This window comes from Phasianus colchicus, chromosome 1, assembly GCF_987193195.1.
Source record: "Phasianus colchicus chromosome 1, bPhaCol1.hap1.1, whole genome shotgun sequence".
Lineage (NCBI taxonomy): Eukaryota > Metazoa > Chordata > Aves > Galliformes > Phasianidae > Phasianus > Phasianus colchicus.
This window is the reverse complement of record NC_143436.1, coordinates 124,044,926-124,070,592: the sequence shown is the minus strand read 5'-3', so window position 1 is coordinate 124,070,592 and position 25,667 is coordinate 124,044,926. Positions and strand designations below refer to the sequence as shown.

Genomic DNA, 25,667 nt, shown 5'->3' with positions numbered 1-25,667 from the left:
GAAGCCAAGATTGTAAAGAGTACCTTTGTGTCTGCCTTTGGGACATCAGCATTCACAGCAGAATTTATGCACACAGCAAATGGACTTGCATATCCTGTCTGTACATTTTGAAAGCTGGACATTTTCCTCCATAAATTTATGAGCACCCATTTCCAACCACATTATTGATATCAGTGGAGCAAAGTTGTACATAAATTTCTGCCAGGGTGCACGTATCCTATGATGACTGCATCCCCAATGAAAAGTTCAGTTATAGCTCAGTTCCAGGCAGTTATCCATAAATACATCCCATGATTTCACCCCTCTTACACAGATGAGGATACTGTTACGACAAACGGAAAGCAGTCCAAGGGCTAGTTGCTATGGGTGTTGCTAGAGAACAGTAGGATCTGATGGACAGTCAAAAAGGTCAAAAGAGATGAGAATCATTTGATCTGACAGTAAAATGATAAGAACACCATTCTTAGTGTTTCTGGAGAAAAACAAAACCAAAAAAACCCACCAGCACACCGGATGAATTTTGTACCAGAAACAGAGGTAGTACAATATTTTGCAGATATGGTGATTCGATATCAAATTTTGCTCTGGCCCTTCTACTGCCTTATAGATCTAAGTATGGATCACAATTGCTATTTTCTATGTCCTCTAACATTGCTAGTTTGAAGGAAGAAAAACAGTGAAGGTTTTCATAAATAATATGCCAGTGGTCAAGTTATGAACTTTATGTTTACTTCAGTCAAAAACTGAACAACTTTTGTAAAGAGCTGCATGCATCCCTAAAAGTACATTAAAAAGAGGTAAGAAGAGGTTAGAACCTTTCCGTAGGCATTTTAAACAGAAAGCAGAGTTTTCTTTAACTATTTCTGCTGGCTGTTTACTTCGTTGAGGCAGAGTACAGTTTTTATGAATGACATATAAACAAGTGTCCGTGATCACTACAGATCAGTAGCAATGATGTGACAGCCTTTTTTTTGCCTTCTTACTGTGAGAGAAGCTGTGAGAACCGCTGCACTGATAATGAATGATATACTTTCCAGCAGCCTGTAACTGTGAAAAGAAAGCCTTTCCAATTACTGCTCAAATTCACTGCTTTCCTTTGCTTTAACTTAATTTTCTTATTACTTTGGTCCCTGTTACTCTGGTTCTTGTTGCACAGTGTATTTTTATAGAAATCCCTAGCTGGGAGAGAGTGCTTGTGTGTTACCCTGACCCTCCTCATTGTTCAATGTTTTTCTAAGCAATTTTCCTTTGATTGCATCCAGCAATCTGCCAGCAGCACCCTGCTTTGGTCTATTCTCCTTTCATTGCATACACCTATTATGTAGACAAAGGGCTTTTAAAATAAAAAATTTAGTTTTTGTTCAAACTTTGTTCAAGTTCTACTTAATAGCTTTTAGCTGTCAGTAGGGTAGATCATTTCTGCAGTACTTCTGACCCAAAAGTAAATGCTGCATTTTGGTAACCAGTCACTGAAGGCAAGTCATACCCCTTTAAAGAATGCATTAAGAATGTTTGCTTTGTTTAGAGGATCTCATTTATATTTAAAAATATAGCACGTGGAGAACATCATTTTTTCACTGTTAATGAAACAATTTATGCTACTTTCACACCCTTCTTCCCAGAATGAGAAGGCAGCACTATAGGCACATCTGACAAGATTCAGCTCACCTAACTATACTTCAGGAATGCAGTTAACTAAATCAAAGGTATTCCCCTTCATCTCCCATCAAACTCTATGGTGAGACAGGGGCATCTGACTTGTTTCAGCCTTCTCCTTTGGGATGAAGTGAATCACACCCAGTTTCTGCACGCCGGTTACAAAAGGCACTTTGGGTGACTTGCTCAGTCAAATCCTATTTTCCTGTCCACCTTTCCTTCCTGCTTCATGGGTGATCGGCATGATTACAGTTTACCACTAACTCAGCACCTGAACTTGTCATTTGACTGCCAGTGTCCAAAATAGAAGAGTGGAGGAAAGGTTAGCTTAATTTTTTTGTTTGTTTGTCTCCGAATACACAGACAAGATGATTGGGCTAATTATATCTTTAAACATAAATTATACGTTCTTTTAGATGCATTAGGCAGTTATACATCCTTCAGAAATCACAGAGAAGTGCAAATGTCTTGATCGCCGAGGTTCACTGCTTCGGAGCCGTTCCAGCCAGAAGCGCGGCGACTGACCGTGAGGTACAGCAGGATCTCGCTCGCTTCCCTCATCCAGGGATCCCCGCTATAAAGAGCGGCCGGGCAGCTCTCGGCCGGGCAGCTCTCGCGAGAACGGCTGACGCGGCGGGGACGTTGCCAGGGCAACGGCTCTGCATCCACCGCCTCGCCTAGAAAAAGCCTCGGGTAGACGGAGAGGAGGAGTTCGGTGTGTGAGAATCACCTGGGCTGATTTAACGAGGAGAAACTATAAGCCACTCATACACGGGACTACACGGCGAGGACGGTTGTTATCACCGTCAAGTGAGTGAGAAGTGCGCGGGCTCCCGTTAACGACCCGGCAACGGGGCGAGGGCAGAGCCAGCACTACGGCAGCAGGGCGGGGCTGATGAGGCACAGCTCATGAAGGCTATCGAGTAGTGTTATGTGCCTGCTGGTGGGCCATGGCTGCGCCCTGGTGGAAGGCTAAGGCCACAAAAACTGTGGAGACCCAGATGCTGCCTAGGCGCTGGCATACTAGGCAGTTTGTTTAGAAACTCGTTTCTAAACACAGGCGGGTTATAGACATGAAAAATTCACTTGGGATTGTGTCTGTGAAAGTGCCTGCAGTTGTCACGCACAGGCACAATTTGTTGTTCAGTTGTTCCATGCTCAGTGGCCACGGTATGAAATGGCAACGCTTAACGTGAACCTAATTTCTGTTTCAGTTAGTCAAGTGTGTTTCTTCTGTGGATAGTTCTACTTGGAAAATTACGATACTAAAGATTCATCTCTTTAGTGTGACTGTTCTCCTGCTTCCATATTGCTTCTCCTGCTTCCACATCCCTCTCTACACAGGGTTTTAGTCGTTTCCTTGAGGAAAAGTCTGGATGAAGAACTGGCTGCAGGACTGAGTCCAGAGTTTGGTGGTCAATGGCTCGATGTCTTACTGGAGATCAGAGACAAGTGGTGTCACACATTGCTGGGAACTGATATTCTTTTATATCTTTGTCAATGACATTGACAGTGGGGTTGAGTGTACCAGCAAGTTTCTGATGACACCAAGCTGTGGGGTGTGGTCAACACACCAGTGGGATGGGCTGCCACCAAAATGGATCTAGACAGGCTTGAACACTTGGCCTCACGAGCTTCAACAAATTCAAGTGCAAGGTCTTGCACCTGGGTTGAGGCAACATCCACTAGCAATACAAACTGGGGGATGAAAGGATTGAGCACAGCCCTGCTGAAAAAGACCTGGGAGTACTGGTGGATGGGAAGGTGAACATGAGTCAGCCCAGAAAGCCAACTGTATGCTGGGCTGCATCAAAAGTAATGTGGCCAACAGGGTGAAGGAGGTGATCCTTCCTCTCTACTCTGCACTGGTGAGACCTGACCTGGGGTACTGTGTCCAGATGTGGTACAGGAGAGACATAGAGCCATTGGATTGAATTCAGTGTAGGGCCATAAAAATTATCCAAGGGGTGAAACACTTCTCCTACAAGGACAGGCTGAAAGAGCTGGGGCTGCTCAGCCTGGAGAAGAGAAGGCTCTGAGGTGACCTCAGAATAGTGGCATTTCAGTATCTAAATGGGAGATACAGGAACAAAGGTGATAGAGTCTTTATCAGGGTCTACTGTGATAAGACAAAGGGAAATGGTTTCAAGCTTAAAAAGGATGGATTTAGGCTAGATATAAGGAAAAAGTTTTTTACAGTAAAGGTGATAAGGCAATGGAACATTGCCCAGAGATGTGGTGGATGCCCTGTCCCTAGTGACTTTCAAGGCAAGGTGCTGGGGAATCTGATGTAGATGTAGATGTCCCTGTTCATTGCAGAGGAGTTGGACTAGATGACTTTTAAAGGTCTGTTCCAACTCTAAGGATTCTATGACTCTATGATAAAAGACACTATACACACTCTCTTGGCTTTGATTTCTATCTCTTGCCACTAACCCTTCCTTTCCTCCTGTCACTAATATAAACATCTCATTTGCTTTTCTCTATTTTGTTTCCATGTAATCTTCTAGTGTCTTCGGATGCCTTTCTTGCACTCAGTTTCTGTTTCCTACACATAGGAAACCCACCCATGACCCCTCCCTCCCCCCACCCTTCTAATTTCTTTTAAGGCATTCCATTCTAACCTTATTGGTATTCTAAACTCTCCTCTGATTTCATCATGGCTACAATCCATCCTCCATCCTTGACATATCTCTAAAATTTCTCTCACTAAAGCCTTTGATGACTGCAGCTGAATCTCAGATCCACATCAGTACACTTATCTTTTTCAAATTATCAGACACCTGCCTCACATTTAACCAGGCTTTTCTTACTGAATTCTTGCCCTTCCTCAGGGACTCTATCCTCTCTGAGCTTCTCTCATTATTCTCTTTTTTTTTTTTTTCATTTTTTTTGGTGGGGGGGAGTGGGGTAGGAGCAAGTCAATTCCTTTAGCTTTCTATGAGGTTTGGATAAATATTTTATGTCTTTATCTGCATGCACTGTCTTTGGATAATTTTGTCAGAAAACAAAGTCAGTTCCAGATTCTAAGACAGAGAAGCAGATTAAAACTTGGTTTTCTCTCTTTGTTGCTCTCTTCCAAACATTCAGCAATCCACTCTATTTAGCTGTGACTAAAGGTAAACTCATTTTCTCTTGGACACCTGGCAGCTTTCTGTCCTGTTTGTTCAGTCCTTAGTCACTGAGGTTATGGCCTGTGACTAGAGTGCTGCAGCAGTGTGACAACTAGAATAACAAATAGCCACAGAGTTGAAATAGATAAAAACGAGTCAGTTTTGAAATGAATGTCACATTACCTTGAAGAACACTTACATGAAGACTTACTGTCATTAAAAACTGTTTGACTCAGTTGTTCAGTATTTGCGTGCGTGCTGCATGGCCTGAATTCAGTGCTCTACAAAAGTTTCTGTTGTTTGGCATAAAAGAGGTCTGGATCTGTTCTTTGCTACCCTAGTAACTCCTGGTTCTGCCGGTACATCTCTTGTGCCTGGAGCTGGCTCTCCATCTAGTTGAGACATCATCTTTAACACTTAAAAAAACAAGCTCAAGGAAAAAAGGTTTTGGTGATGGGACATGAAAATAAACGGCACAAATATAGACCAGCATTAACAGAAGATATACATGCTAGGTGTTGAATATAATTTGGAAACCAAACTACAGATGAGAAGTCTTATTTTATTTGGTTTATTTTTGCTGATCTCCTGGAGAAGTCAATAGTTGTAAACTAGGGATGCATCATGGGGATATTCATAAAGGTAATGCAACATGTATCTAATTGTTTTTTCATAATTACAATGATTAATAGATATTAACATGGTAATGACTCTCTTCCTAGCTTAATATACATTTACACTAAATTTGAAAATGGCATACTAATAAACAGGACTTCTAAAAGAGGTGTGTTGGTAAATCACGCTTCTTCTACTTGTTTTTAATTGTAATATCAATATATTGAAAACATTTGCACAGGATCAAGTAATTGTGAGGGGATAAAACAGCATATCAGGTTATAATTACTATGTTAGGTAAAACAGATAATTATCAGTCTTCGTTGTTTTTTTTTTCCTTCCAATTATTTGATAGTCCACAAAATTTTTCACAGCTGAGCCATTGCGTTTTCTTCAGAAGTTGGAAATAAGATTGGCAGATTTGTCTGTATTCAGCCATGCAGCAAAGTACTGGAAGAGCTGCATTATTTCATCCTACTCTTCTGTGAGTTTCTATTATTTACCATGTAAGAACAACTTCTTTGTAATGTCTCCTCTGTAGAAAAATGACATGTTTATCTTCATTGCCAACCCTTGATTTTCAGTGTATGTTCAAAATAGTTGATGGGTGAAGGAATGCTGGCTGGTTTTACGCTAAGAAAAAAAGCCTCCTTGAGTTCACATTTAATAAAGTACACTTTTTTTTTTTGCTCTGCTGGTTTCTCAAGTCTTCTTATGTAACACGAAGGAATATTTTGATGTTTGAATTTTTATAACTGCCTATTTTCTGTGTTCAAAGGAATAGATTCCTTTACATATGGGGTATTTTTAACTGCATAATGTAACTCAGAGTAATAACACATAAAAACAATCTTCTGTGTTGGTTGTTTGAATTAGAGTTGTTTGTTCATTACAAATATTAGAAACATAATAATCCCATTTGGTAGTTTTTCATCTGAATATTAAGTTTTGAGTAGAAAGAAAATAGCACTTAAGTTTACTTGCATGTTTTAAACAAGTATTAATAACATATACACCTTTTTAAATATCCCTCAATAATGTATGCTATTATTGTCCTTAGAACCACTGGATGTCCTTGTTTTAATGGTTCAAAGCATGTGAAAAATCTTTATCTGGAAGATACTGAGATTTTTTATTTGTACATGATAACACATTAAATTCTATCACCTTTAATTAACTTGATGCCACAATTCACTGCTGCAGGTCTTAATATAAAGATTGCTGGGGCAATGCTTTCAGGGCCAAAACTTCAGCTAGACTGTTATGTGTTTTGAAGGAATTATGCAGATACTTACTATTTGAGGGTCTAGCTTTTGGCTATCATCTTATGAAGTCACTGCTTTCTGTGGACTTCCTGGCATTCACCTTAATCAAGAGTTGATGAGGGATAAAAGCCCTTGGCTGATCTCATATCTGCACTTCTTGCATAATCTTTGTACTAAGTATCATCTTTAATCTAACATTCTAAAATAGTTTAATTTATAATGATTAAAAAGATGCAAAAAGATGTCAACTTTTACATACCTTCGAAAGATCATAGAATCATATAATGGCTTAGAATGGAAAGGAACTTACAGGCCCACCCAGCCCCAACCCCTGCCATGGGCAGGGCTGCCCCCCACCAGCTCAGGCTGCCCAGAGCCCTATCCAGCCTGGACTTGAGCGCCTCCAGGGATGGGGCACTACAGCTTCTCTGGCCAGCACCTCACCAACCTCTGGGTAAAAAATTTCCTCCTAACATCTAATTTAAATTTCCCCCTTTTTAATTTAAAATCATTTTCCCCTGTCCTATTACTAACAGACTGTGTAAAAACTTGTAAGCTCCCTTCGAGTACTGGAAGGCTGCAATGAGGCCTTCCCAGAGCCTTCTCTTCTCCGAGCTAAACAAGCCCAGCACCCTCAGCCTTTCTTCACAGGAAATGTTCTCCAGCCCTCTGATCATCTCCATGGACACCTCTGGACCTGCTTCAGCAGCTCCACATCCTTACTGTACTGGGATACAGTACTCCAGATGGGGCCTCACAAGGACAGAGTAGAGAGGAGCAATACCTTCCTGGCTACCTCTCTTTTGATGCAGCCCAGAATGCAGTTGGCCTTCTGGGCTGCAAGTGCACATTGCTGGGTCATGTCCAGCTTTTGGTCCATCAAGACCCCCGAGTCTTTCTCTGCAGGACTGCTCTCTATGAGTTCTTCACCCAGTTTGTAGTTGTATCTGAGATTACCTTGACCTTCCTTATTGTAGCTCATTAGATTCTGATGGACCTGCTTTCTGGGCATGTCCAGGTCCCTCTGGATAGCATCCTTCTCTTCTACTGTATCAACTGCACCACTCAGCTTGGTATCATCAGAAAACCTGCTAAGGGTTACGCTTGATCCCACTGTCTATGGCATTGATAAAGATGTTGAAGAGCACTAATCCCAATATGGGCCCCTGGGGGATGCCACTTGCACTTTAGATGATGTTGCTTGCATTGTTCTCACTAATGTTAAAGAACTGTGTACAATCTGAAGAGGCGAATAATATTAAAGATATTAAAAAAGAAAAGGAATCTGCTACAAATAGCAATTTTGAGCATCAACATTTTTGTGTTCCAATCACTTTTTCAGATAGAGTAATATAACAACACAAAGCTGCAAAGTACAGAGGAAATGTTCTTTCAGCACTTTTCTGTTGACTTATACCACACTTTAGCTCCCACTGTTCTAAATCTACAGTGATTTTTTTTTTTTTTGGTGATATCAGCCAAGAATCAGGTAGAGTTGGGTAGTATCATCAGACCTTATGTGTATTTTTGTTTTGTTTTGTTTTCTTTTCTTTCTTTCTCATTTTTAATCTGGTAGAGGTATTTTGAAGAGCTCGTAGCCATAGCAACCAAAGTTGTTTTAAAGGCTGCAAAAGGTTCAGCTGTCTGTAGAGCTGACAAAATGGCACGCTACAGACAGCAGCAAAATGAATTGTATGCCTTTTGGGACTGCTACATGGAAGGACAGACTTTTTGTTTGAGCCACTTTTGAGCGTGAATATGGAAATATTTTTTTCTTCCAGATGTGAGTATGAAATAAAGGGTCTCTAATAGTAAAAATAAATGACTGCTGCTGCAAATTACATTGTGGGCAGTATTGTGAGCCTTAGTTTTGTATTACTGCAATCTTTGCTGTGGTTGTGTTTGAGCCGTAGGAAAAGTGAGCCCAAGTAGGATGCGGAGGGCACCCTGAAGACAACTTTGTCTCCCACTGGTAACACTACAATTGAGTCTCAAAGGTTTTACAGGTGTGTTCAGTTCATGAATGCACACAGTGCTCCTTGCACTCACTGGTTGGCTGCTACTGGAGGAGCTGGGTACAGTATATATTATCTTTTTGTTCGACTTACAACATACTTAGATATGTTATGAATGTAAGTGATCAGTAAGCCCTAGCTCCTTGAGTGATTGTGATCTTGAGATTTTCTGGTCTGCAAGTTTCTGTGATTGCTTTTTTTACTTGAATGGGAGTATTTCAGGGAGGGTCTTAAGTGGAGCAGTTTAGGTTTCCAGCAGACATTCTGAGCTCAGCCCTTCTCCAGCCCGTTAGGATTGCAGTGATGCAGTGACCCAAGTTCAGGTTGGATAAAACCCAGCATCCTGGCTGCAAAGTGCCCAGGCCATGAAAGCAGTGTGCTTACGTGTATTTCTGAAGCTGTAATTTGATTTTTATGTTATATATAACTAAGATTTTTCAGCACATGTTCACTGTAGTTGGGAATTATCTGGGGCAAACATGGAAGCCTGGCAAACTGTAGCATTGTGGAATAAAAGAAATCCTGCAGTAGAACAACTTGAAAGCAGAGGCATCTAAGCAAAGAACTAAACACTTAATTGTACTTTTCTATCATTTGTTTTCTTGAAAGCAAGAAGGAAGAACTGAAGACAAAAAGTAAGAATGAACGTCATTAAAATATCTCTAAGAATTTCTGTTCTAAAAGTAAGCTAGAGAAAGGGTCTGTAAGTACTTATGATTAGAGGAATGTGGAATCGTAAATTATTTTTCTTGAGTTCTTATATTCAAGTTTATTTAAATAAGACATTGACATAATCTCTGTTTATGCTTGTGTGTGCATAGCAGTATATTTGGAGATGCTCAGATAGTAGAAAATGGTGGGCCAGTAACTCAGTCACTCTATTATAGCAAGAAAGAATTTAAAATATCGCTATACTATTATAGAAATAATTGCTAGTCAAAAATGGATTTTTTTGGTTCCCAGTCCTGGCAAGTATTCGTTTCAATGTATGTATGTGTGTGTATATGTATGTAAATATAGAGATGTAGTTACTTTTGTCTCAGTTCAGGATCAAGGACTCTATGTCCATAAGGCTTCCAAAAGTTTAGGCATGTGCTTCCTTCCCTCCCTGGCACCTCCCTGCCTGCCCTTCCTCAGGCACACTCACAACAGGAGCGTATGCTCATGGACTTGGTGCTCATCTAAAAAAAAAATGTAAGCTGGAATATTGACTTAAGACCCAAGCTAACATAACATAGTAGGTGCAGCAAATACAATCTATGCAAATACATTCCCCCCCGTGTTCTCAGAAGTGTTAGTCTTTTATTCTTGTCTACTTTTGCTTCAATACTGTCTGCAGTGGCTTTGTACCAGCTATTTGCCATTCAACTGGCTCCTTGCAAAACATTCTAGTGTCCTGATTGTGCTGATGAAATTAAGACTGTTCTCAGAAGATAGATCAATTGCCTGTCTCCTATTCATAATTAGTTCTTGAGACCACAACAACTGCCTGCAAGCATAAGGAGAGCACAAGTGGACATTTAAAGAAGCGGATTTTAAAGGCCAAAGAGAGCAATACTTTTCTCTAGTCTGGTGTCAACAGATGGGTCATTCATTACCAGATGAAGAAAATCCTGCAAAACTGTGTGGAGCAAACTGAGGGCACAGCAAAATAAATGGATCGTCAGAACCAGATGGATGTATGTATTTCTCAAAATTCCCATCTTTTTATATAGCAATATAGATGGCTATACTTATCTTGTCCTTAGTACACTTCAAATACTTTGATTCCAACCTGTTCTGACTTCCTTGTCAGTACCAACTGGAAGTACAAATCACCTCACTTGACATCAAACCCGTAACAGTTAGGTGTGAAGTTTAAGCTGGCTGAAGATCAGATTTGGCTGCTATGTACATTCTAAGTGCATCTACAGAGGAAGCTTAATCTTTCCCATCCCAGATAGCTATCTTAAAAAGGAATGGATTGCTATCCTTAATCACTCCTTTCTCTTTGCTGAATATATAGGGAATCTAAATATTGACTTAAGATGATATGTCTAATTTTTAAATGGCTGATTCTAGAGAACAGAAATTCTATTTTAAGAAGGCACACAAATCTTTCCATGCAGTACTGTTCTCATAGATAGCTTGTAGTTAAGAGAGTGTAGCTCTTGTAGGCCTGGGATGTAGGTATTTTATGTATTTTGAGGAAGATAACAACTTAACTGCTTTGTCCTGTACTCTTGGTGTATTTGTTTGGTGCTGGGGGAGTACTAGTCCATTAGGATCTTAGTATGAAAGGCAGTCAGAGTCTGTAAGATATTGTTTGAACTGCTGTTTATTAAATCTAACGCTATAAGGACAGAATAATAAATAACTAATGTCCCTTTAGATGCTAAGAACCCCAAGTTATGCAGTACCAAAGAAGCATCTGATCCATGCACAACACTATGCAGACCTCTTTATTTGAAGGGGTACTCCCATTTTGATAATTTCCCAACGTGCCAGCTTTTTGCTGTACTTCTAGACAAAGGCAAGATAACCCAAGTGGCATAATCACTGGTACTAAATGGGAGCTGCTGGCAGGCTACCTCTGGTACAGTGAGGCAGCTGAGTTCATCCTATGGCCAAGGATTTGTGCAGAACAATGCAGACTGAAGGCCAGGTGGGATATACAGTGCAGGAACGTCCTGTGTAGGCTGACTGTTGAGTGGATCACTAACTGCTCATGCGTAATGATCTTCCAGTCAGGATTGTGACTGTATCTTCAGAGCATTTTTTTTTAACAGGTAGCCCTGTCTACTTTTTGTGGAAGCTTTGCAAAGTTCATTAGCTACAAACATGCATTATTCAAGAGCACTTCTGTTCCTCATTCCTTTGCTGTATGTCCTAGGCTCCTTACTTAACAGTTGCTTTCCTGCAGCAAGTTAGTGCAGGCTAAACTGAAGCATTACAGAAGCCCTGCACATGGAGTTTTTGTGAAGGAAACTTAAAGCATTGCAGTACTGAGTCAACAGGTGAGAATGATGCATAGAGCAGAGGTCCACCACAGTTCTAGCCTAGCGTAGGAAAGTTATGTTCACTTGTAACCTTTAATGTCAGGAAAGGAGTTCAGCGCTGAGCTGTGTATGCTCTGTTTTTCTGGGAGTCTCAGAATGACTTATTGAGTCAAACTGACATCTCTTACTGGAAGGCAGGTTCTTTTGTGGCTCACACAGTCCAGATTACACACATTCACATTTAAAGGTTGTGAATGAATGGCTCTGGGTCTTTTGAAATGCTACTTTCCTACCTATCTACTTCAACAAGTAAATAGTTTTGAGTCAAGTTAAAGATCAGAGTGCATTATTCTACATGATCGTATCGGTGGCTTGGAGACAATCATTATGGCAGATTTCCTGCTCTGAAGTGTACTGCTATGGCATTTAGCTAGGAAACAGAAATTCTATTGAAAAGACGGACCTCTTCTGACTTACTGAGACTTAGTGTCTAGAAGTGCTTTTTTGGGAGAGAAATTTGAAAGAAATCATCCTGAGAGCTTGAGACATTTCTAAGTGTAAACAGAGCTGTTTAGATCTGTTTCTGACCACCACAGAGCCAACAAGAAAGCTACCCCAACACACTCGAAGGGGTCTTATGTGACTGATGATGGGGCAAAGCCAGGGGCCTCCTCCTGTTACCTATCCTCCTGTCAAGGAAGAAACATTGCTGCACTTGTGTTTTCCAGAACAGGTGACAGGCCTTTGCAGTGAGTGTGATATGGGATGCCAGCAAGGAAGACAGGCTGGCCCTAAGTAGAAGTGAAAAAAATCATCTGCATGTAAATATTGCCTTCATAACCTGGGGTTCCCGTATTGCATCTGTTTGCAGAGGGACTAGGCTTTTTCTTGGTGATGGAATTACTGAAGAAGATTCAGTATGGATCAGATAGATAGAATTGGAGCTGAAGGTCTCAGCAGCAATGTGAGAGGCCTAAACAGTGTCATCCTACGAACTCAGAAGGCTCAGGGTGCATTTCAGTCATACATAAGTTCATGGAGTTCTGTAAAAGGCTCACAGTAGGGGTTGAATGGTCAAGGCATTTGGCTTTTGATCTGAAATGTGCTGCATTTAACATATTACTCAAACTGATGGTATGGGGCCAGAGTAATGGAAATCTGTGCCCTAATATGTGCTAACTTCATCTCCCCAGAGTCACCGATTTACTCATAAGTTTATTGCTTGGATGAATCTCAGCTGTATTCACTCCCCTCTATGCCTTCTTCTCAGATTTGGTCATTTCCTCCTCCTTTGTACTTTTTTTTCCCTTTTATTTTTTCCCCGTGCATTTATTAAATCGCAAACTTTTCCATGTGGTCTTTTTTTTCCTTTGGTGTCCAGACAGTACTACCTCCTCTTCATACTGAGCTGATGAGATTTATTGCCACTCTGATTCAATCTGATCAGGCACTCAAGAACTTTCTTGTCATTTATGGAATTTTTAAAACTTTCGCAACTATGCTTTTTAAGTGTTTCCAGTCTCTTGAGTTTACTTTTGCAAGATCAAGGTTCTCAGAATTCTTTTATGCCTATTCATTATGAATAGGAAATAATATTTTTCAGCTGTAAACTGAATACATGCTCAGATTGCTAAGTAAACATACTACAGCAAACAGCAAGAAGGCTAAGCCTTTAAAATCCCCTTCATTTGCTGTGATTTGACTTTTGTCTTTTATTTTTTGAGTTTTGTAGGACTTGTATCTAACCCACTTATCCTATGTCATTCCTGCAGATGTTGTACAGGTCAGAGCCAGAAGTCTGCATTTGTACATTTGAGATTTGCTGTAGCTTGAGTCTAGCTTTAATATATTGATTCATTGTATGAAGTACTGATTCAACCTTGATGTGACTGTTAAACTGTGGTAGATAGAGACCTTGACTACAACTTGCCCAGCTTTGAACTTGGCTGTCATGATCACTGAGACACTACTCCTGGAAAGCTGCTGAATATAAACTTTGCCTGAGAAGATGAATCTGGTAAATTATCTAATTGTTAACAGATGGACTTGCTTAAACACAGAAGTCTTTGTTATTCTATGGAAAATGCCTTTCAAAATTGAGGAAGAATGTATGAAAAGGAAAAATATGTAAAATTTGCGTTTTCTTTGGCTATGGGATACTCAGAACAACTTAGCAATTACAGTTGGTATGTAAGTAATGTGAAATAAGATGAATTTTCTTTTTGAATCTGAAGTTTCCAAAACTTCAGAGATGATATAGATGTTATTGCAAAATAGCATACTGGTTACAAGTGACACGCTTTTTTACCCATATAACAAGCAGAAAAAAAATCTTTATTACTTAGAATATTTCAAATAGAATTAGAAAAAATGCTTTACGTAAGCAAGAACGAATTTGGTATTCCAAGCACTATCATTCATTATGGAAAATTCTCATACTCATATGCCATAGATATCTACTGGGTACTTACAAATACATGCACTTACATACAAGACATAATATTTGCAAACTAATGGAGATCATCTAGTTCAGACACTGAAACCTAGCAAAAAGCTATTAAATAAACCTTAATAAAATAAAATAACTCCACAATTAACAACTTTTAGGATTCTAATAGGCTTTTATAACAAGTCTTTGTCTTGGATACTAAAAATATCTTCAAAAAAGACAGATGAGAGGCTATCTGACTGATTTTGTTAGAACAGTCAAAATGTGCTATGAAAAGGAATTTCCTCCTGTGTGACCTGGTGCACTGACGTCCAAGCTGCAGCTCATTTCAGAAGTGTTGCTGAGCTTGTTAATGGTGCTTTGAGACAGCTTTTCCTTACCTGAAACCATTGATGCAAAGGGTCTGAATAACCTTCACTGCTTTCAAATACCTATGTAGTGAACAAACTCAATTACATAAATTTGAATTCTCTTCATTCTTTGGAGATAATTTGATAGGAAAATCTTTGAGTTAACTAAAATGATCCCATTCACCCCTGCTAGTGTAGGTGTTGCTGTTCACATTTCTTAGATAATCACAGATTTGTATAAATTGCGTAGTTATTCAGGATAAGACAGCTATTACATTCCCCAAACTGGCTCATATTGCATTGTATACATCAGTGTTTTTGAAACATTGCATATACCTCTGCTGACAGCACTTCTGTATCTTCAAGATTAGCCTTCTATTGAGTACAGTGATACCACGGTTTTCATATTGCTTTACCTCAGTCTATGCGCATCTGATTGCTATTGTGGGTCCTTCATTGTATGGGTTTGATTTCACACATCTGTATCTACCTGTATTAAATTGTATAAAATCTTTTGCTTGGAGAGTAATAAATGACTTTACCTCGGAAAGAACAGAAATATTCCTTCCTTCCTTCCTCCCTCCCTCACTTACTTCTTTGGCTTATTTGGAAATGCAAAACTCCTAGAGATCTTATTTCAAGTGTTTCAAATATTCTCTACAGTACTTGTCATTAATTTATGTTATTGCTTTTTTGCCCACATTCTATTTATTATATGGAGCTGGCCTCAGTATGAACCTTGAGAGATTGCCATCCAGGAGCATTAAAGAGATTTAAATCCCTTAATGTTCAATGCTTTAAAAACTATTTTATGATATGGCAATTAAAAATGATATGCTGCGTAAAGTAACAGGATCCCACAGAGCATGTTACAGGTATGGCTCAGCAGAAAATGAACAGTATGTCCAATTTCTCCCCTTGGCCTTTCCTTATCTCATTAAAACTGTAACTTTCAAAAAATAAAGGAAACAATACAGATCTCTACTGGGTTGAAGGATAATGTTTTGTTGAAGGATGGAAAGTTACAAGTTATTAGGAAACAATGACCATTGAAAGCGGTCAATTTATGGTGCAGGAAATCTAATTTCTGGAACCATGTGTGCATGTATGTTCTCACTTAATAATGGTTTCCAGATAATGGAGCTACAAACTCAGGCAGTAATGGTAGGGCTGTCATCATTAGTCTCAAAGTTCAGATCTTGTTTCTGACTTTTTATAGTTCATTTGAGATGTTTGTAGCAACGGTCATGGCATTCTCTGTTTGGCTACAAGTCTGATTAAATGGAACAGAATTATGAAAGAAAATATAGAAGCTGATATTCTCTGGGCAAACCTGCATGCCAAATTCACCTTTAGCAGAAAAAGATGTAATTTTTCAGAACTCAGGAGAGCTGTACCCGCACATACTACAGGCATATTTGATGAGCTTGCATTCCCCTTCTGTTGAATCAAAAATCTGGGCTAAAAGGGAATTTTACATGTAGGGAAAAGAAGAAGATAGAACATGTTCCTTTCAAGGCTTGCTTGGGAAATGTTAGGTCTTTCTAAAGGCACTATTCAGCCATAGGCCTTTTTTGCAAAAAACAAAAACAAAACCAAAAACAAACAGGACAGACAGCACTACAGAACTGAGTATTCTCCATGTATTTACTCATAGCCTGAAATAGACTATGGCAATTGTCTTTAAGATCATCAATATACAGTTAAGAAGTGAGCAGCTGACAAAGGTAAGGGCATACCAATGAGTCTTTCCATTTTGAAAGATTTTCATATAGTCCGTGCTCATCTCTAAGTATTAAAGATTTATCACAGTCACAAATTCCATCTGTCTTTCATCATCATCATGGAGTATTATTCCAAAAGCTATTAAGCTATTGCAAATTGACCTTATCTGAGCCCTGTTCTTTTTTCCTTTTTAACTTCAACTGCTTATTATGTATTCATTCTATGTATCTCTTATTTTTGCCTTGCCTCAAGCTGGAAGTCACTTTAAGAAAGCCATCTAAAAAACTCTCTGTATCTCTATTTAGTATGTATGTACATCTCAGAGTGAATTGTAGTGTATGCGTATCTTTGATTCATCTCCTGTACTACATAATGTGCAGTATGGCTTTACTGTTTCCAAAACAGTATGCCTTTTCAGAAAGCACTTCGCTGACAGCTGAAGTTGTTCCTGTTTTTTTTTGAAATGTAAGGGGGATAAGAAATGCCATGTGGAAGAAGTAGTTATGCTGGCTGCATCTCCTCTGTTGTCTGGGGGAACATCTGATAAGGTGCCCATCTTGCACCTTATCTGTGGCTCCAGTGGAATGTGTAGCAAGGCAGAAGCAAAAGACTTGAACTTTGCAGCTGGGAAAAAAACTTACAAAATAAGACAATTACTCACAGATTGAGATAAAAGTGACAGATGTGAATAATAAAGAAGTCCACGTAATATCTAACCTTCTTCCTCAAAGCAGAGATTCACCATCAGATAGGCTGCTTCAGACATTGATCTTACATTGTCACACAACTGAAGCAATGACAGCCTTTGCTTACTGCTTAAAGGGGGACCTCTAGGGCAAATGCACACACAAGTGTACAAGAAGAGTTAGCAGTTGTCACTCTTCCCAAATGCACTCTGATATGGGATGTGTTCAGGGTAACAGACTTGCTGGAGGGCAGATTTATTTGCAGCTTTATAGGAAACTTGAGATCTCAGTGCAGAACTCTATGATAAAACACCTGTAGCAAAATCTATTTAAGAGGTGAATCCTCCTACTTTCTGATTTCCATGAAGTTTGTGACTCCCTAATAATGAAATTAAAATTTGTATTATTGAAAATTATATGTTTGGTTATTTTGATCCAACTAGACTTTAGTTTTAACATTTACCTTCCTGCCTATTGGGGTACTTGAGTAATTTTAATCTATTTTAATCGCAATATTATGTGGCTCCTCCCTTTAACAGAATGGTGTAGGTTGTTATCAGCTTGGCTGAGGGAGCTGGGATTGTTCAATCTGCTGAAGAGGAAGCTCAGAGGAGACCTTGTAGCTCTCTCTAACTACCTGAAGGGAAGTTGTAGTGAGCTGGTCTTGGCCTCTTCTCCCATGTAACTAGTGACACGACTAGAGGAAATGGCCTCAAGTTGCACCAGGGGAGATTGACGTTGCAAGTCAGGAAATACTACTTCTCTGAAAGAGTGATCAGGCACTGGAATGGGCTGCCCAGGTAGGTGGTGGAGTCACCAACTTTGGAGGCATTCAAGAAACGTTTAGATGTTGTGTTGAGGGACATGGTTGAGTGGAGAACTATTAGTGATGATCTTGCAGGTTTTTTCCAACCTCGGTGAATCTATGATAGCAGGAGAGATAGTTATTGCATATACTTTTTTTTTCTATTCTGCATCACTTCATATCTGGGCTGCTGCTTGGGATCTGCTCAGGAACACAGATTATCTTAGATACTTTTGATCTATAAAGATGAAAATAAGAATGAAGATGGGGTGGATTTTAATATTAGCTATTGGGTGAATACCAAGGATGTAAAAAGGGATTTGAAATATTTTGATGAAGAGTGATAAAAAAGATCTAGTGGAGATTGTAGTGATCGAATTCTGTCTTCCCTTCTTCATGCATCAAATTTCTTAATAGAGAAAGTGCTCTTCAATATTAACGAAGGTGAGAAATTTTAATTAAATCATATCCTTACAGATTTTTTTTCTGTTCTCATGAAGTCATCTAAAAATGTTGTACGGAAGACTGCAACACTTAAGAGGAAGAGTGAGGTTCAATTTCCAGTTAATTACTTTCCTGAACATAGTTGTCCTCATGTTGGTGTCCACATGGGAGCTAGGAACTTGATTCAGTTTCCCACATAAAGGCACCTGATGACAGTTGAGGTGCTCTAGGGTGCTCCTTGTTTCCTGCTGCTGGTACAGACGAGTCTGGGTGTCTCTGAAGCGGCCTGTCACGTTCAGCAGTCCTGTATGTCTTGAACTGCAGCACGGTTCTATGCACTTTTAAGGCCATACTGTTGGATAAGGTGATTAGAGCACTTGACCAGTATAGGACAATATAGGAACACAGGATTCAGTATTGTCTTGAGACTTCGGAGAGAAGAAATAAAATTCAGCTATAAGTAGGCCCAGAACTGGGAAAGGGTCTGCCATCCCAGGCAGATCCTGCTAATGAACTGCTCAGCATAGAGTTGTCCCATGCTCACCAGTGAGGAAACATCAACAGGAGGAAAGCTGAAAGCTTCATGGTCAGGGACTTTGCCTGAAAGGGAGTTAAATGTGGCTCTAATTCTTAGTCTGAAAACCATACCAACAATTTATTCAATTATTATTTATAGTAGAAGTAGCTACATAGGCTTACAATCCATACAGGCTCCAGGAATGCCTTCTATTTATGTGCTTTTTGTTTGTTTGTTTGTTTTCCCCTTGATCTCCAGATGGGTTCTTCATTTGTTCACATGAGAAAAAAATAAATGGAAGTAGAGAGTGTGAATTGAATGTGTGTATATACTTTTACATCCCTTTCTTCCCATTCTCAAAGCTGTGTGCTTCGCATGCTCTATAGGAACGTAGGTGACCTGGATGCAAACTCTACAAGGCTACAGGGGAAACTTAAATATATCCCTACTCTCTGGGAATTACTCTATCTGTAGATTTTGCAGTAAGAATGAGAATCGTAAACATGTCTTCAGGAATACAATTTCAAATATTTCTTAACATTGTTGTGTTTCCTGGTTGTAAGTGAGATTGGGGAAAAGAAGTCTTTTTTTAGTAGAACATAAATGCAAGGATTTGAATGAAATCAAATGAAGAATTTTCTGCATTGGAATAACACGCTACAAATCTTTTTGCTAAAGACTGTTTAAAATATCTTGAGCTGGCAATATTCTTTTATCTGCTTAGTTTTACACAAATTAATTTGCTCCAAGTTCTCAAAGAATGCAAGATCCTGGCCAAAATGCAGTGCAAGGAACAGCTGTGCACTGCAGTAGAATCTATTTGACAATAAATCTGGATTTCTCACCTATAAGACTAGAACAGACAAATGCTCATAAAAGAAAGCACTTCAGAAATGTTTAAAATGTATATATCATGAATGTGAAGTCAGAGAGCCCCATGACATCCAATTCTCCAACTAATTATTTGCATAATTAGTCTCTAGACTAATGTTACTAGAATGCCAACGATAATAATTACAGATCTGTACTAGTACCAGTGAGGCAACCAGGTGTATTAGTTCATCAGCTGGAAGCTACTCTTCTGTCAGAGGTAGATTTTATCCTGTTTATAAGAAGGAATATATATTAAGCTGGCTAGTTTAATCAGAATATCAGTGATTAAACAGATGCTCTTCAAGGTTTCTTTGAATAGATCTGTGAATGGGAGACATGTATAAACACAGAAATCTTTAAGGATACGAAGAATATACTAAAATTCCACATGTACAAAGCTGAGTATAACTAAATTGTTGTATCTAGTATTTTCTGTTCTATCAGGACAAACTGAAAGTAGAGTTCAGTATTTCACTGCTAACTGTAATGTCAGAACCTTGAGAAACATATAAGGACTCAACAAATCCATCAACAGAATTATGCTCTCCTTTTAATATAGCTGTCCCTCCTCCTTGATGATAGCAGAGAAGGCACAGTTTGTATTAGTGTTTAATCAGTAGGTTCTCTGACTTGGTCTTGAAATGTCAGTTCTTAATCTCCCTTGCCTTGAAAAATGAAGATATTGGAATTTGATGTAATACCTTTGTATGAGAGGTATAGTCCTCCTCTCAGTATTCACCTCATGGAAGGGCTTGCTCATAAACTGTAGTGTAGTGTATTTACATTATCCTGACAGAAGCCTCGGTGGTAAATTCAGAAGTTTTCTCTGTTTATTTTCTTCAACTTTAAACACATTAATTTTTAGTCATTTAACTTAAACCTTGGCTTCAAGAAAACGTTACTAATAAAACCTAGTTAGGAAAAACGCATAATAAAATTATTCACGATGCCTCTGCTAAAAGTTTTCAAATTATAAAGGTGAATGAAATCCCATATTTTTGAAGTTCCTTTAGAAATACCCAAGCGTTTTCCTTCCTACCCCAATATACCTTAACTTAGAGGTGGCAATTAAGTATTTATCATACAAAAGGAGGTTGTGTATGAACTGAGAGATCTGTCAATTTCTAATGACATTTCTGTAAGCTTTGTGGTGAAAGTGGTGAAGACAAATGAAAGGCAAGTAGGTTGGCATATTAAATGATCATTCTTCACACTGAATAGCAATTTCATGCACTTTGAATCCAAGTATTAGAGCCTCTTGTTGTTTTGTAACTTGATCACAGCACAGTAACTCCTAAGCTAATTTCTTAACAGCTCATCTGTAGTCTTAGCTGATTATCCTCCTACAGTGAAATGTTTGGGATGGAAAACTGCAGCAAATATAGATCTCTGATTTATTTTATTGCAGTCATTATGTCTATCCTAAGAGGACATATAAGCAAATTCTGTTTTCCACGTATTCAATCTAGAGTAAGTCTTTGCTCCAACTGTACTAATTGTAACTACCTGAAATGTTTTTTGGTGTATCAGTAGTTAAGAGTGAGTGCTCTATTCAGAGTCACTGAAGTCCAAAACTTACAGGTAGTTGTCAGAGTTCTAGACAAGTGGCTCTGTGGGCATGTTGCATAGCCACAGTCCCTTATGCATCCCTACTGGTGGACTGTCAAAGTGCCGTGTGGTTCCCTTTCAGCCTCTGCACTTCTCAGGGAATCAGAGTAAGAGATCAAAGGCAGAGATAACATGCACAGTGTTTTGCCCACCTGTGTTTTCTGGAGAAGTGCCTTTAGATGTCTTGGCACAAGTTTTTCCCTAATGATTTCGTAGGGCTTTGCATATGGCTGCAGACTAGCACTTTAGGCCAAGTTTGAACACACAACATAAAGTTAATGTAGGTACCCTGCTCACAAAGAAGCAAAACTGCTTCTGACAGATTCTTGGAGATACCAGGCAAAGTATTCACAGGTAGACCAGTAATCACAGAAAGAAAAATTGTACTCACCCAACTGGTGAAGGGGCTCTATGGCTACACAGCACTCCTTCACAGGAAGCAGTCTAGGTCCAAGAAATACTGTCTTGTTGTGATTTTATGATTTTTGGTCAGTATTCCACATCATACCATCACACAGTTAAAGGGTTAGTACTGCAGTTCCATGGCTTATTGATATTTCTGGGATCCTGGTTTCAGAAGAAAAGAGTGAACTACAACTCCCAGAAGATTTCATTTCCATTTGAACAAAAAGATAAAACTGACGGATCTCAAGACTGCTTCTCTTGCTCTCTGTGCTCCTGGCTGTCTCAGCTATAGCATTAGAGTAAGGAATGCAGTTTTGTAAACTCTCTCCTATTTTATTTGAGTTATAAGTTTCAAATCCCATCATATTTTATTATCTCACATTCCGCTATTATATTTTGTAAATTTTTTTCCCTTAGTTCACTGCTGCTGGTTTTCTTGCCTTGCCCTATCTCCCCCACCCTTTTCTCTTCCCAGTCCATAGATCCCTTAGCTCCCTATCACCAAACCTGGCCAAACTACGGCAACTCTGTCAGTGACTGCCCCTTACAGGAGCCCAGGCTAACAAAAGTGGTCTTATTTGCTGGAGAACATTTTTGTTCTTCTGTTTTTCTTTTAAGAACTATGCAAACTTTGGGTAGCAATGTCATGGTAGCGAAAGGAGAACATGTGAACTTATCAACAGGTAGGACATACTGCCACCTGCAGTATGAGCTGATTTCAGACAGACCACAGAGAGCACCTGAAGAATGGGGGATAGGGCATAATGGATATACCTCATCTTGCTAGAGGATCATTAGATGAGGTAACTGGAGGTAAAAGGTAAAGGAGTTTACACTAGACAGTGGGGATTTATCTGAGCATCAGCTTAGTAAGGGCTGTGCAGAATATCTCATCATGCCAACCTAGCTTCTCCCCCTCTCATTTTTGAGCATTGCACAGACTTTTTGACGTGCTGTACATTCTGACATGGTGGGACTCAATAGTCAGGAACCAGAGGAGATAGACCATACCCTCTCAGCCCACCTGGAGGGTTTGATTTGGAAATGTCTTGGGCTGATGCAAGTGAACAAGTCAGGAAATAATTTTTGCTGCTGTATCTTCATTTAGTGAGCAGGTGTAGCTTGTGAGCTCTCAGGGCCAAATCAGATAGTATTCAGGAAAAGCAGCATTACTTTTAGAGTGAGGGTGGAACCACTCATGTGATTAAGTTCTGAAGTGTGGTCTAAACTATTTGAAGTAAACTCCAAATTGAATGAATATAGCTTCACATAAAAAATGAAGATGCATAATTGCTTACAACATGATAGACTTGAAAAATACAGCTCTCTAGATATTAGATTCTTATATCCTGTTAGGGAAAGAAATTGTGTGATTCCTAATGATTTGATCTGGGAGCATCCAAAGGTACAAAAAGAGTAATTTCAGAGAATTTCAATTGGAATCACAGAATCACTGATTCTGGAAGGGCACCTTTGGAGATTTTCTAGTCCAGTACTGGCTGAGGCAGGGTGTTGCTCGCAGACGTGTCCAGTTGGGCTTGAGCATCTCCAGAAATTCCATCACCTCTCTGGGCAATCTGTTCCAGTGTTTGACTACTCCTGGAGTAAAACTGTGTTGTTGTGGTTTTTTGTTTTGTTTTGTTTTTTCCTGTTTATATTGACTTTCACAGGTGTTCACTTTGTGTTCATCACTTCTTATCCTGTCACTGGGCAGAATATGGCTCACTCTTCTTCATTCCTTCCTATCAAGAATTTATCTCATCAACAAGATCCCCCTAAACCTCTTCTTTTCCAGGCTGAACAGTCTCAGTTCTTTCAGCTTCTCTTTATGTCAGATTATCCACTTGCTTTATTTTTGTGCCCCTTCACTGCACCTGCTGCAGTAGCTCCCTGTCTCATACCAGTAAGCCCAGAGCTCCAGATGTATCACACCAGAACTGAGTACTGGACAAGGAATTCCTCTGCTGACCTGCTGTCAGTGCATTGCTTAACACAACTGTGGAGGTTGTTGACCTTCTTTGCTGTGAAGGCACAGTGCTGGCTTGTGGTCAGCTTTTTGTCCTTCAGAACCCACAGATTGCTTTCTGCAGTGCTACTTCTCATCCTGTTGTTCTCATTATGTACTTGGGAGTCATTTCTTGACAGACACAGGACTTAGCATTTCTTCTTGTTGGAGATCATGTGATTCTTTTCAGCCTAATAGTGCAGCCAATCCAGCTCCCTTTGAATAGCAGCACACTCAACTAGTGCATCAGCAGCAATGTTGTACCATCTACAAACTTCATGAAAGCACGCTTTGTCCAAACATCCAGGTCATTAATGAAGATAGACAGTATTGGCCCTGATATTGTCCCCTGGCATACTTGTTGTGGTTTCCAGATTTCTGTTATTGGTATTCCACATCATAACATTATGTAATGCACAGGGAGTTAAAGAGTTAAGGCTCCAGTTCCATGGATTGTTGATAGTTCCAGGTACGTTTCACAGAAGAGAAAGAATGAACTATATCTCCCAGAGTACTTCACTGTTCCACTTCCATTTTCTGCTTAGAGGGAAAGAGAAAACTGGGAGTCATGAGACTTTTTTTTCTGCTTGTCTCTGCAGTGTATGCTCTCTAGCTGTCTCACCTTCAACATTAGAGTAAGGCCTTTGGTTTTGGACAATCTCTCTCTTTTTATTTGATTTATTAGCTACAATTCCAATTGTATTGCATTATATTGCATTCTCTCACATTGTGTTATAATATTTGGAAATTAATTTTCTCCCTTATCTCGTTGCTGCTGTTTTGTTTTTAGACCCATCACAGGGCGTGGGTTCATGAGTCCCCCTGTGCCATTTAGTCAAGGAACCAGGTCGAACCAGGCCAGAACTGTGACAATGCTATATCTAAATAACTATGTAAAAGGCACTAAGTGCACTGAATAGGACTTCTGCTCCACCATACATTTTTGTTGAGTTTGTAATATAGAGTTGGTAGTATTGAAATGGAGCTTAATTGTAACTTTCCTAAAATCAGAATGCTGTAATGTCATAATTCCAAAGATGTTCACTGTATGTTTCCCATTTACAAGTATTTATAGCTAACCTACTGTTACTGAATCCTCGCTAATTTTATATTTACTTTTATTCTTTAAAAGATGTAACTGTTAGGTGAGAAGATGAAAAATTCATTGTACTCTGCAGAGAAGAAAGACAATTTTCTTTGTATGAATAGCAGAACAGCCCCATGGCAAGATTTGTAGGGTGAATTAATTTCTTTTTCTAGACTAACTGAAAAAACATTGAGAAGACATGAAAGCTGCTTGCAGGTCTGGAATGGGGGATGTATGGCAGAATAATTAATACTGACCTTCAAAGGTAAATACAGACTGAGAACAGTTGTAATGACTGCAACTGCACAATGTTGCTCAGTTAAATTAAATGTAATGCAGTGGAGAAAAGGGGAAAGAAATGAAGAGTTTAGTGTTCAGATCACATACACTGAGCCAAAAATTTCCATATATCACGTGTGAGATGCTTCTGCCAAGTGAAAAAGTATCATTGATTTTACCCCTACAGACTAATGGCAGAAGTGAGAGGAAGCACCATAAATTTCTACCAAACACTGTAAGTATGCTTGCTTCATCACATTTTTTCCACTCTCTGTCAAGGCTAGGTAAGAATTCTCAATAAGGGAAAAACTGGGGCAAAATTGCTAAAAGAATCTGCTGGGAAAAGGTGAAAAGGAGTTGGGCAGTGTTGTCTATAAGAGTGGATGCGATGATAACCCATATTGCAGGTGTATTTTGTGTTGGGTATTGGCAGCAGTATTTTCTTTGTGTAACTCTGCTTCATAGAATGAATGGTGAGAGGTAGTCAGAAAGCTCACCTGGCTGTCTGCTTAACAGGGATCACATTGAACCTCTATTTCAATGGCAAAAAAAAAAAAAAAAAAATGGTGCATATATGATGTCTGCTAGTAGTTAGTTTGGGTATGCAATTTTTGTGGGAAGAATGATGGAACTGAGGAGACAGCTGGCCTTTAGAGAATCTGGCCTTCTAGTTATCCCTGAAAAGCAGCTTATGCTACCATGGTCTGGAGTCACAGAATCATGGAATCATAGAATGGCCTGGGTTGGAAGGGGCCTCAAGGATCATGAAGCTCCAACCCTCCTGCCACAGGC

At 39.4% G+C, this 25,667-nt stretch overlaps 1 long non-coding RNA gene across 3 annotated transcripts in view; it reads left to right on the top strand.

The window, feature by feature from the left end:
• The first annotated feature begins 2,034 nt into the window (after nucleotides 1-2,034).
• The window catches only part of LOC116230751 (uncharacterized), a 43,445-nt gene continuing 19,812 nt past the window's right edge, over nucleotides 2,035-25,667 (top strand). The window contains exon 1 of one of the 3 annotated variants that reach the window (XR_004167302.2): nucleotides 2,035-2,466. This is a non-coding gene — a long non-coding RNA (uncharacterized LOC116230751). The remainder of the gene's footprint in view (nucleotides 2,467-25,667) is intronic. The other 2 variants (XR_004167303.2, XR_004167301.2) reach the window with 2 other exon arrangements.